Genomic DNA, 9,182 nt, shown 5'->3' on the forward strand with positions numbered 1-9,182 from the left:
TAAAAAAACCAGCAGCTCCCTCTCGTGGATAGGCGTGGTTTGATGTGGTAGGTCTTCGAGGCTGCTCTCAGAGGCTCCGCCTTGGTGTTTGGGGAGATTAGATAGGCAGGCGGCACACCAAGTTCTGCTGAACAAGAACTGTAGGCCACTCTAATGAGTCCGATCTTTTGCCGCGGTTGAGCAGAGTTGTATTTTCCAGGCCTCCCTCGGTTCAAAGTTCCAGTCCATGCACTCTTTATGCTACCACAGATGGTGTTTTTGTTTTGGTGGCTGGCTTCTTAGAGGGAGTAATCGGTTTGTCTTGGCTCAGGCTGGGATTTCGGCTGACCCTGCCTGAGGCGAGATGCGCAGCAGGAGGTGAAGTGCGCACCGCCTCAGACCCAACCCCCAGTGGGGATGGCGTTAGCATTGGGGGAGGAATGAGTGCGCAGCTATTGCCTGAGGCGGTGCCGGGAGCTGCTGGAAAGAGCTGGGAGCTCCTGTAGCCTGTGCGCGCGCACCCAGGTCTCTGCCGCCAATTCCCTGCCGGGATCACGCAGAGGTGGAGGCTATTTATTCCCTGTTGGCACCCGGGATTCAGGTTTCACGAGGCCAATGCTGGGGGCAAGATGCGCCGTGGAAATGAGGTGCGTGTTCCCACTCCCAAGACCGAGGTCAAAGTGAGCACCCCTATCACCTCCGTGGCAGCGGTCGCTGACTCCTTGCCAAGATGGCGCCAGACTGGAAGCTGTTCCTTCCCTTGCGCCACCTGGGTTCGGGATTTAGGCTACCCAGCAGTTATCTATGGAGTGAGCTTCTCTCTCCAAGCGCAGTTAAGCGTTCTTTACCTCTTCCCCAGAGACAGTACTATGAGCATGTTCAGTCTCTCTGTCTCTTCCCTTTGTCTCTCGGGCTCCACGCGCTTGCCCTGCGTTGGGCTGGGGCTCCCACCTCCCCTGCCAGTCTCGGGCTGGCCCGTTTTCCAATCTCCCCAGTTCGCACTCACTCACTCAGGTGTTCTTCAGGTTCTCTTCCTTCTGGAGTCCGTATTTTCTCCTTCCGCTCTTACAGATGAGAGCAATGTCCTTCTCAGTTCGATCGATGGGACAGACGAGGTTTATAGAGCTCCCTTCCTCTCCGCCATCTTGGCTCCTTCCATTTCAGTTTCTTATGTGATCTTTGGAGACTTCACACAATCTTCTGTTATATAAGTTGTATTTATTAGTTTAATTAATTATAATCATTATATTTATTTGTCTCCTCCCTTTTGTTCCACCTCTAAAAATGTATGTTCCCAGAGGGCAAAGACCTTTATTCATCACTGAATTTCTAATGCTTAATAGGTACTCAGTAAAAACCCATTGAATGAATGAAGGGTTGAATGCACTAAACACTTTGCATATATTACCTTTCAATACTCTTGTAGATTAATTTGAATTGCTGTTCTATATTCTTAACAACAAAAGCCTATGGGTGAATTGTTTAAATCCAAGAGCTTGGAGTGTGGCATTTGGAATATGATCATCATATAACTAGATATGTGGCACCATTCCATTTTTTTTTAATGAAGACTACATACATTTGTTTTATAAACAAGCAAAGAGTTGCAAACATTCTGTCAGCTTTGCATCCCATCTATTTTAGGACAGCTGGTTTCTTCAGTCTGACCACAACAGTTTAAATGTCTGTCATTTCAGTCTTCATTTTCCCAAGTCCAGCCCAGAGCTGCTCATCATTCTTGGCTGAATTTCAGACTTAACGATGGTTCCAGAGTCCACATCAATGGTCACATAGTCCACCTCAGCCTATTGCTGCTTCTTAAGTAAAGCACCCTGGAGATTTACAGTTTGGATATTTGTCTTAAGGAAAGATTCAGACCTTGGAACAGGGAAGCTAGATGCACAAGTGTTAGGAAAACATGGGATATTTTTGAATGATATTGGTTCATAAATTTTAATCCCTCTTCTTTGTTATGTGAAACTTCTCAAAGGAAATCTCTAGATTTTGCATTCTCTGACTTTTATCCTTACAATTTTGTAATTTTGTTTTTTTACAAGGTATACCCATTTTTTGGTTGGGTACAAAATGATGGATTTGCATATTTGTTTGATTGCTCTGTGAAACCAGGTCTTTAGTAGTAAAAGCATGCCCATGAAGATTATATTCTTCTCTGTAAGTTACAGTGTCTAGAAATTGGAAAAGAATTATAAATAGTATACATTAATAATGCTAACTTTCAAAAGGTTTAGAAATAGGAAATATATACTTGCAAGCTTTAATTTTTGTCTCCTCTTAAGACTTATTCTTTCTGAGATTCAGATTTTAATTTATAAGATGGCCACTAAAAGGTAACATGTAATACCTATTATATAATAAAATGAAAAATAGGAAGATAAGACTAAAGACAGGATATTGTGCATAATGAGTGAAACATCAATACATAAGCCCACAGTTGTCCGGTGGAGTGGCTTTGAATAATTCTTTTGAGAATGGATTTTGCATAATATGCAAGGAAAACTGTTCATAGATTTTTGGCCCAATAATCACACTTTTCATTGGGAAAGATTAAAGTGTCTAAAAATTAGATAATATAAATTATGAATATCATATAATTATTTATCTATTGAAGGAATAGATAAAATTATTAAATTATATTTCTCTCTAGAGTTATATTACATATACATCTATTAAATTATATTTATAAAGGTTAGATGTGGAGAAAGCTTTTATTTTTTAATATAAGTAAAAAAGCAAAAAGATATATCACTGGGATTTCATGTGTGGAAAACAGAAATGCATTAGATGCAGCTCTCTCTTCCTCAGCAGGGCCCCCGTGCTGAGCCATCTAGCTTCATCCTTGTCATCGTGGCACCACCTGCACTTGCTGCCACAATGACTAAGAAGATGGCATATTGTGGCATCCTCAAGGGCCACAATGGCTGGGTGACCCAGATTACCACCACTTCATAGTTCCTGAACATGATACTGTCTGCCTCTAGAGATAAGACCATCATGATGTGGAAGCTGACCAGAGATGAATCTAACTAGGGCATCCCCACTGCATGTTCTTCAGGGTAATTCTCACTTTGTTAGTGATGTGGTCATATCTTCAGATGGGCAGTTTGCCCTCTCAGGATCCTCAGGTAGAATCATTTGACTTTGGGGTCTCATAACACATACCACCACATGCAGATTTGTAGATCATACATGGATGTCCTGAGTAGGGCCTTCTCCTCTGGCAACCCACAAATTGTCTTTGGTTCCTGAGATAAAACCATCAAGCAGTGAGATACTCTGGTTGTATGCAAATATACTGTTCAGTATGAGAGCCATTTGTAGTGGCTTGTGTTTACTTTACATCCAATAGCAGAAATCCCATAATTGTCTTCTCTGGCTGGGACAAGCTGCTCATGGAACCAAGAAAACTGTAAGCTGAAGACCAATCCCATTGGCCACATGGGCTACCTGAACACTGTGATAGTCTCTCCAGATGGATCCTTCTGTGCTTCTGGAAGCAAGGATGGCTAGGCCCATGCTGTGGGACCTGTATACTCTAGACGGTGGGGACATCATCAATATCCTGTGCTTCAGTCCTAACTAATATTGGCTCTGTGCTGCCACAGGCCCCAGGATCAAGATCTGGGACTTAGAAGGCAAGATAATTGTAGATGAACTGAAGCAGGACGTTATCAATACTAGCAGCAAGTCTGAGCCACCCCAGTGTACCTCTCTGGCCTGGTCTGCTGATGGCCAGACTCTGTTTGCCTGCTACATGGACAACCTGGTATGCATGTGGCAGGTGACCATCGGCACCCACTGGAAATATATGGTGGAGCTTTAGAAAGAAAAAATTGGTTTTCTGACTTAGAAAAAATACATTAGATGCAAACAGGAAGACAATACTTATTTTAGGAAGGTAGAATGAAATATGGCCTCCCCCCCCTTTTATAGTTTTATCCTCTTGTAACAAAATGTGAAAAGATCTTAAAAAATTCTAGAAGGTCATATAATTTCTAGGAAATGACTACACAGACTACATTGAAAAAAATTGGCAAAAATCTTAACTAAAATCCGAAATGAAATAAACAAATGCCCATTGATTACACATAGTATTCCACTGTTCAACTTCACTTATTATACCAATGTAAATATTTGTAACCCAGCTTTTGTGACCCTTCAGTGATATCTCCACTGTTTCAAAAGCTATGGAAAAATATTTGGAATTATATTTAATTCTGTTTAAGGTGTATCCAACAACACAGGAGGAAAAGGAGGGCCTAGATCCCATAATTAAGGAAGGGGTGCTGCACCTAGAAGTATAGTATTTCCTCCTCATAGGCCAGCTCCAGGGAGAGAAGTTGATCTGGGAAATACAGGCCACTATTACTATTCAAGCTACCCTTGGAAGTCTAGGCCCTTAGGCAGAGGGGTCAATATCTGGGAAACCTTCTGAATGGTCAGGGAGGAGACAAGCCAGAAAAACCCAGCAAGTCTGTGAATAAAGCTATTTTAGGGCTTTCATTTATAAGGGACAAGAAACACAATTCAGAGTATATTAAGCACCTCAAGACTGAATTAGCTTATGTAACTAAGAAGAAGTACATAATTTGTAGTTCAAATGACTTCAGCGGATTTTTCTTCCTCTTTCCCTGTGTCTGTTTTCTTCTACATTTTTTAGATCAGCTTCTCTTTGTCTGTTGGCCTTCAGCCAGGGAGTAGGCTTTGCTGAGGACTGTCTCAGGTTTATGTCATCTATCTTAGAGACACCTTCCCCAAAATGAGAACTCCAGGGTCTCCTTTCCTATTGTATTACATGCAAAAACGGTGGCTCCGTTTCCTCCATGTGGTGGCTGTGAATTGTACTTACAAGCAAATGTTTGTTGTTCAGGATGCTGTGAGTGGGGTGCTGTGGTTGGTGAAGTAAAGGAGGTATTCGTATCTGATTAAAAACACTGACATTGGGGTGCCTGGGTGGCTCAGTTGGTTAAGCCTCCAACTTCAGCTCAGGTCATGATCTCACATTCATGGGTTTGAGCCCCGTGTTGGGCTCTGGGTTGACAGCTAGCTCAGAGCCTGGAGCCTGCTTTGAATTCTGTGTCTCCCTCTCTCTCTGCCCCTCCTCGCTCATGCTCTGTCTATCTTAAAAATAAATAAAACACTTAAAAAATACTTACATTAAGAACCTCTGCTATCATTAGTGAAAAATTAGCCTGAAAATAACAGAGTATTGCAAAAACTCCCATCTTTTAAAAAAAACCTTGCTTGCTAACCCATGGCCTTCTATAGAATTTCAGGCAGTAAAACAGAGTTAAGTGAATGAACTCGAGATATAGTTGGGAAAACATGCTATTCTTCTCTCAATATTTTCTTGTATTTTAAACTTCCTTATTCTATAAAGTCTTCATCCCTGCCCCCCTTCCTGTACCTGGTGGTTCCCTTGGTGACAGCAGCTTCCAGGGTTGGGGCTGGGGCAGGTCATTTCTAAGTTGAGTGTTTATAAGAGGGAAACTGTCTGTACTGCATTAGTCATTCAAATCTCAGCTTTTAAGTAGGTCAGTTGTCTCTTTCCTAATGAAGGAGTACTTGTTCTCTTAACATTCTGGCAAGCTCATTTGCTTATTTTCGTCCCTGTGCAAGTCATACCGATGAATATGTCTATCTTTTGATCTTCAGGAAGTGTATATGGAGTGGAAGGAAACTTTTTGATTGGAAAGGAGGAACAGCAGAAGAGAGCCAGATAAAGGTAGCTAAAGTCTGTTAAGAATGTTCATGATTCCAAAGTGATTCAGGAATGTAGAGGACACTATCATGACAATGAGCATCATCTATCCCTTGGTCAGGTTCTGTACGAGAGAAGAATGAACGGTGGCTCTCACTCTAAAAGTTTTCCCAGCAGACTGGTAGAAAGGCCATGATATCCTCACTAATAGTATTACTTGGGGTTAAGACATGTAGGCCTTCTGTTTGAAAAGGCAAAAATCCAAGTGGATAGGTCACGTTTACTCATTTTTGTACCTTCTTCACCAGCTCCAGGGCCCAATGAATATTGAGTAAATGAGATGGCCAACATTACCAGCTAAGAAAAGTTCATATTTAATATTGTAGCAGATGAATTATGGTTATTCATTCACTCATTCAGCACACATTCTTCAATGATGAAGATTATAAAAAATAACTCTTATGGTTTATGTGCTGTAAGTTAGGCAATGAGCTAAGTATTTAATGTCTATTATCTTGATTCTTACAACTCTATGAGATAGTTGCCATTAGTATTGCCATTTTAAAGGTGAAGAAGCCATAAGCTTCAAGAGGTTAAATTATTTTTTCCATGCAAATGCTTATAAATGGCACAGGTAGCATTTGTCTGTAAGACACTCTGATGCTTAAAGTCTGTACTTTAAATTCCAGTGTGTGGAGTATTGGGAGATAATCCTTCATGCCTATCTTGCCTTTTTTTCTAGTGTTAAAGAAACTGGGATGTTTGTTCTGTAAAATTTCCCAGAGTCTGGATTGTTTCTGATAGCATCCTTAAAGTATCATTTAATATTTTCACCTTTCTTCTGTATTTTCTGTCAATTGGTAGTCATATATAGAAGATTGATCATTTTTCAGCCCATTTTTTTTGGTCAAACCAACTAAATAAGTGGTATTGTGTTCTTTCATATGCAGGAGACTTGTACTATGAGTGTCTCTCTTTTCTACGGTATTAGCAGGCATTCATATTGAACATTTATTTATTTTGAGAGAGATGCAGACAGCATGAGTGGGGAGGGACAGAAAGAGAGAGGGAAATAGAGGGAAAGAGAGAGAATCCCAAGCAGACTCCCTGCACACCACAGAGCTCTAACTCAGGGCTCAAACTCACAAAATCATGAGATCATGACCTGAGCCAAAACCAACAGTCAGATACTTAACTGACTGAGCTACCCAGGAGTTCCTCAACTAGTTTTGAGGCTGCATAATAGTGATCTTCTATTATATAGATAATATATATGTATGTAGTGTGTGTGTGTGTGTGTGTGTGCATAAAAGCATTTTTATGTATTAGCTAAAATACTTCTGTAAAGAGAAACTTTCCCTTATCTATTATTTGGTTACTTAGCAGTGTACTTTGTTTAGGGAGGGCACAAAAACACTCTTCACATGTATATTTTCAAAATAATGAGTTAGCTCCCTGCTGTCTGCATCTCTCTCAAAATAAATGATCTTCCCTGGTTATCAATTGTTTTTATTATGATTATGAACACAGAGATTTAAATATATGTGATGATTTTTAATGTATTGCAGTTCTTGCTCATGATAAAATCAGCTCACATTTTATATATCTGAGCCTCTGCAGGTCGGCTTTGGGGTCATTTGGCACAACCCAAAGGGGTCTTTTATCACTTCCTCACTCTCTTGTATGATAAGGCGTCTCAGCTCACCTTTTAAAACTTTCTGCCCAGACTTTGAATGGTCATTTCTCTTAAGTGGAAAATGGTATCTGAAGCCTCCCAGTTTTTATGTTGATATCTAATTCAAGGCAAAAACCATGTCCGTGGCCTGGATTCAGCCTGTGGCTAGTCTGGTCTTGACCTCCCGCCAGACTTAAGTAATGACAATGAGAATTAAGAGAAAAAGTTGGCTCATAACGATATTTTTTCCAATTATTTTTATTGTGGTAAAATACAAATGACAAAATTTACCATCCTACCCATTTTAATTGTACACTTCAGTGGCATTAAATACATTCATAATGTACAACCATCACCACCATCTGTATCTCTATGACTTTTTCATCTTGTGAAACTGAAACTGTATCCTCATTAAGTAATAACTTCCCTTTTCCATGACAACTAACATTCTTCGTTCTGTCTCCATCATTTTGACTAATCTAAGCACCTCGTATAAGAGGAATCAAGCAGTATTTGTTTTTCTGTGGCTGGTTTATTTTACTTGGCATAATATCCTTCAGGTTTATCCATATTGCAGCATAGATCAGAAAATTCATCGTTTTTAAGGCTGAATAATATTCCATTGTATGAATTACATCATATTTTCAATGAACACTTGAGTTGCTTCCATGTTTTAGCTTTTGTTTTTTTAATGTTTATTTATTTTTGAGAGACAGAGAGTGAAAGGAGGCAGAGAGAGAGGGAGACACAGAATCTGAAGCAGGCTCCAGGCTCTGAGCTGTCAGCACAGAGCCCAATGCAGGGCTCAAACCCACAAACTCTGAGATCATGACCTGAGCCAAAGTCAGATGCTTAAGTGACTGAGCCACCCAGGCACCCTCACATTTTAGCTTTCGTGAATAACTCTGCTATGAACATGAGTGTGCCAATATATTTTGAGGCTCTGTTTTCAATTCTTTTTGGTGTATATCTAGAAGTAGAATTGCCGGATTATGTGGTAATTGTATTGTTAATTTTTTGAGATACCTTCATTCTGTTTTCCACAGCATCTGTACCATTTTCTATGCCATCAAGAATGCAGGAGAGTTTCAATTTCTCCAGAGGCTCCCCAGCACTTGTTATTTTCTGAGATTTTTGCTTTTTGTGTTTTAATAGTAGCCAAAATGTAGTAATTGGTGTGAGGTGCTATCTCATTATAATTTCTTTTAATTTTAATTTTGATTCCAGTATACTTAACATAGTATGTTATATTAGTTTCAGGTATGTAATATAGTGATTCAACAATCACAAAATCACAAAAATATTGTTTATCTTGAGAGAGAGAGAGCGCGCACACTTGAGCAGGGGAGGGGCAGAGAGAGAAGGACAGAGATATCAGGCTCTCCCAAATAGGCTCTGTGCTGGCAGCATGGAGCCAATGCAGGGCTCAAACTCAAACTGTGAGATCATGACCTCAGTTGAGATCAAGAGACATGTAACTGACTGAGCCACTCAAGCACCCCAGTGACTCTTGTTTTAATGTTTTTTAAAAAATTTATTTATTTTGAGAGACAGAGGGAGAGAGAAAGAGCATGGGAGGGGCAGAGAGAGAGGGAGAGCGAGGATCCAAAGGAGGCTCTGCACTAGCTTGAACTTACGAACTGTGAGATCATGACCTGAACTGAAACCAAGAGTCAGGCACTTAACGAACTGAGCCACTCAAGCACCCCAAGATAAGTGTCTCTTAGTTCCCTTCACCTGTGTTGCCCATCCCCTTAACCATTTCTCCTCTGGTAATCATCAGTCAGTTCTCTATAGTTAAGAGTCTTG

General features: G+C 40.4%; 1 pseudogene; it reads left to right on the top strand.

Moving 5' to 3' along the window:
• Nucleotides 1–1,682: 1,682 nt before the first annotated feature.
• On the top strand, nt 1,683–3,820 carry LOC115275823 (annotated as a pseudogene).
• Nucleotides 3,821–9,182: the final 5,362 nt, after the last annotated feature.

This window comes from Suricata suricatta, chromosome 2 (assembly GCF_006229205.1).
Source record: "Suricata suricatta isolate VVHF042 chromosome 2, meerkat_22Aug2017_6uvM2_HiC, whole genome shotgun sequence".
Taxonomy (NCBI): domain Eukaryota; kingdom Metazoa; phylum Chordata; class Mammalia; order Carnivora; family Herpestidae; genus Suricata; species Suricata suricatta.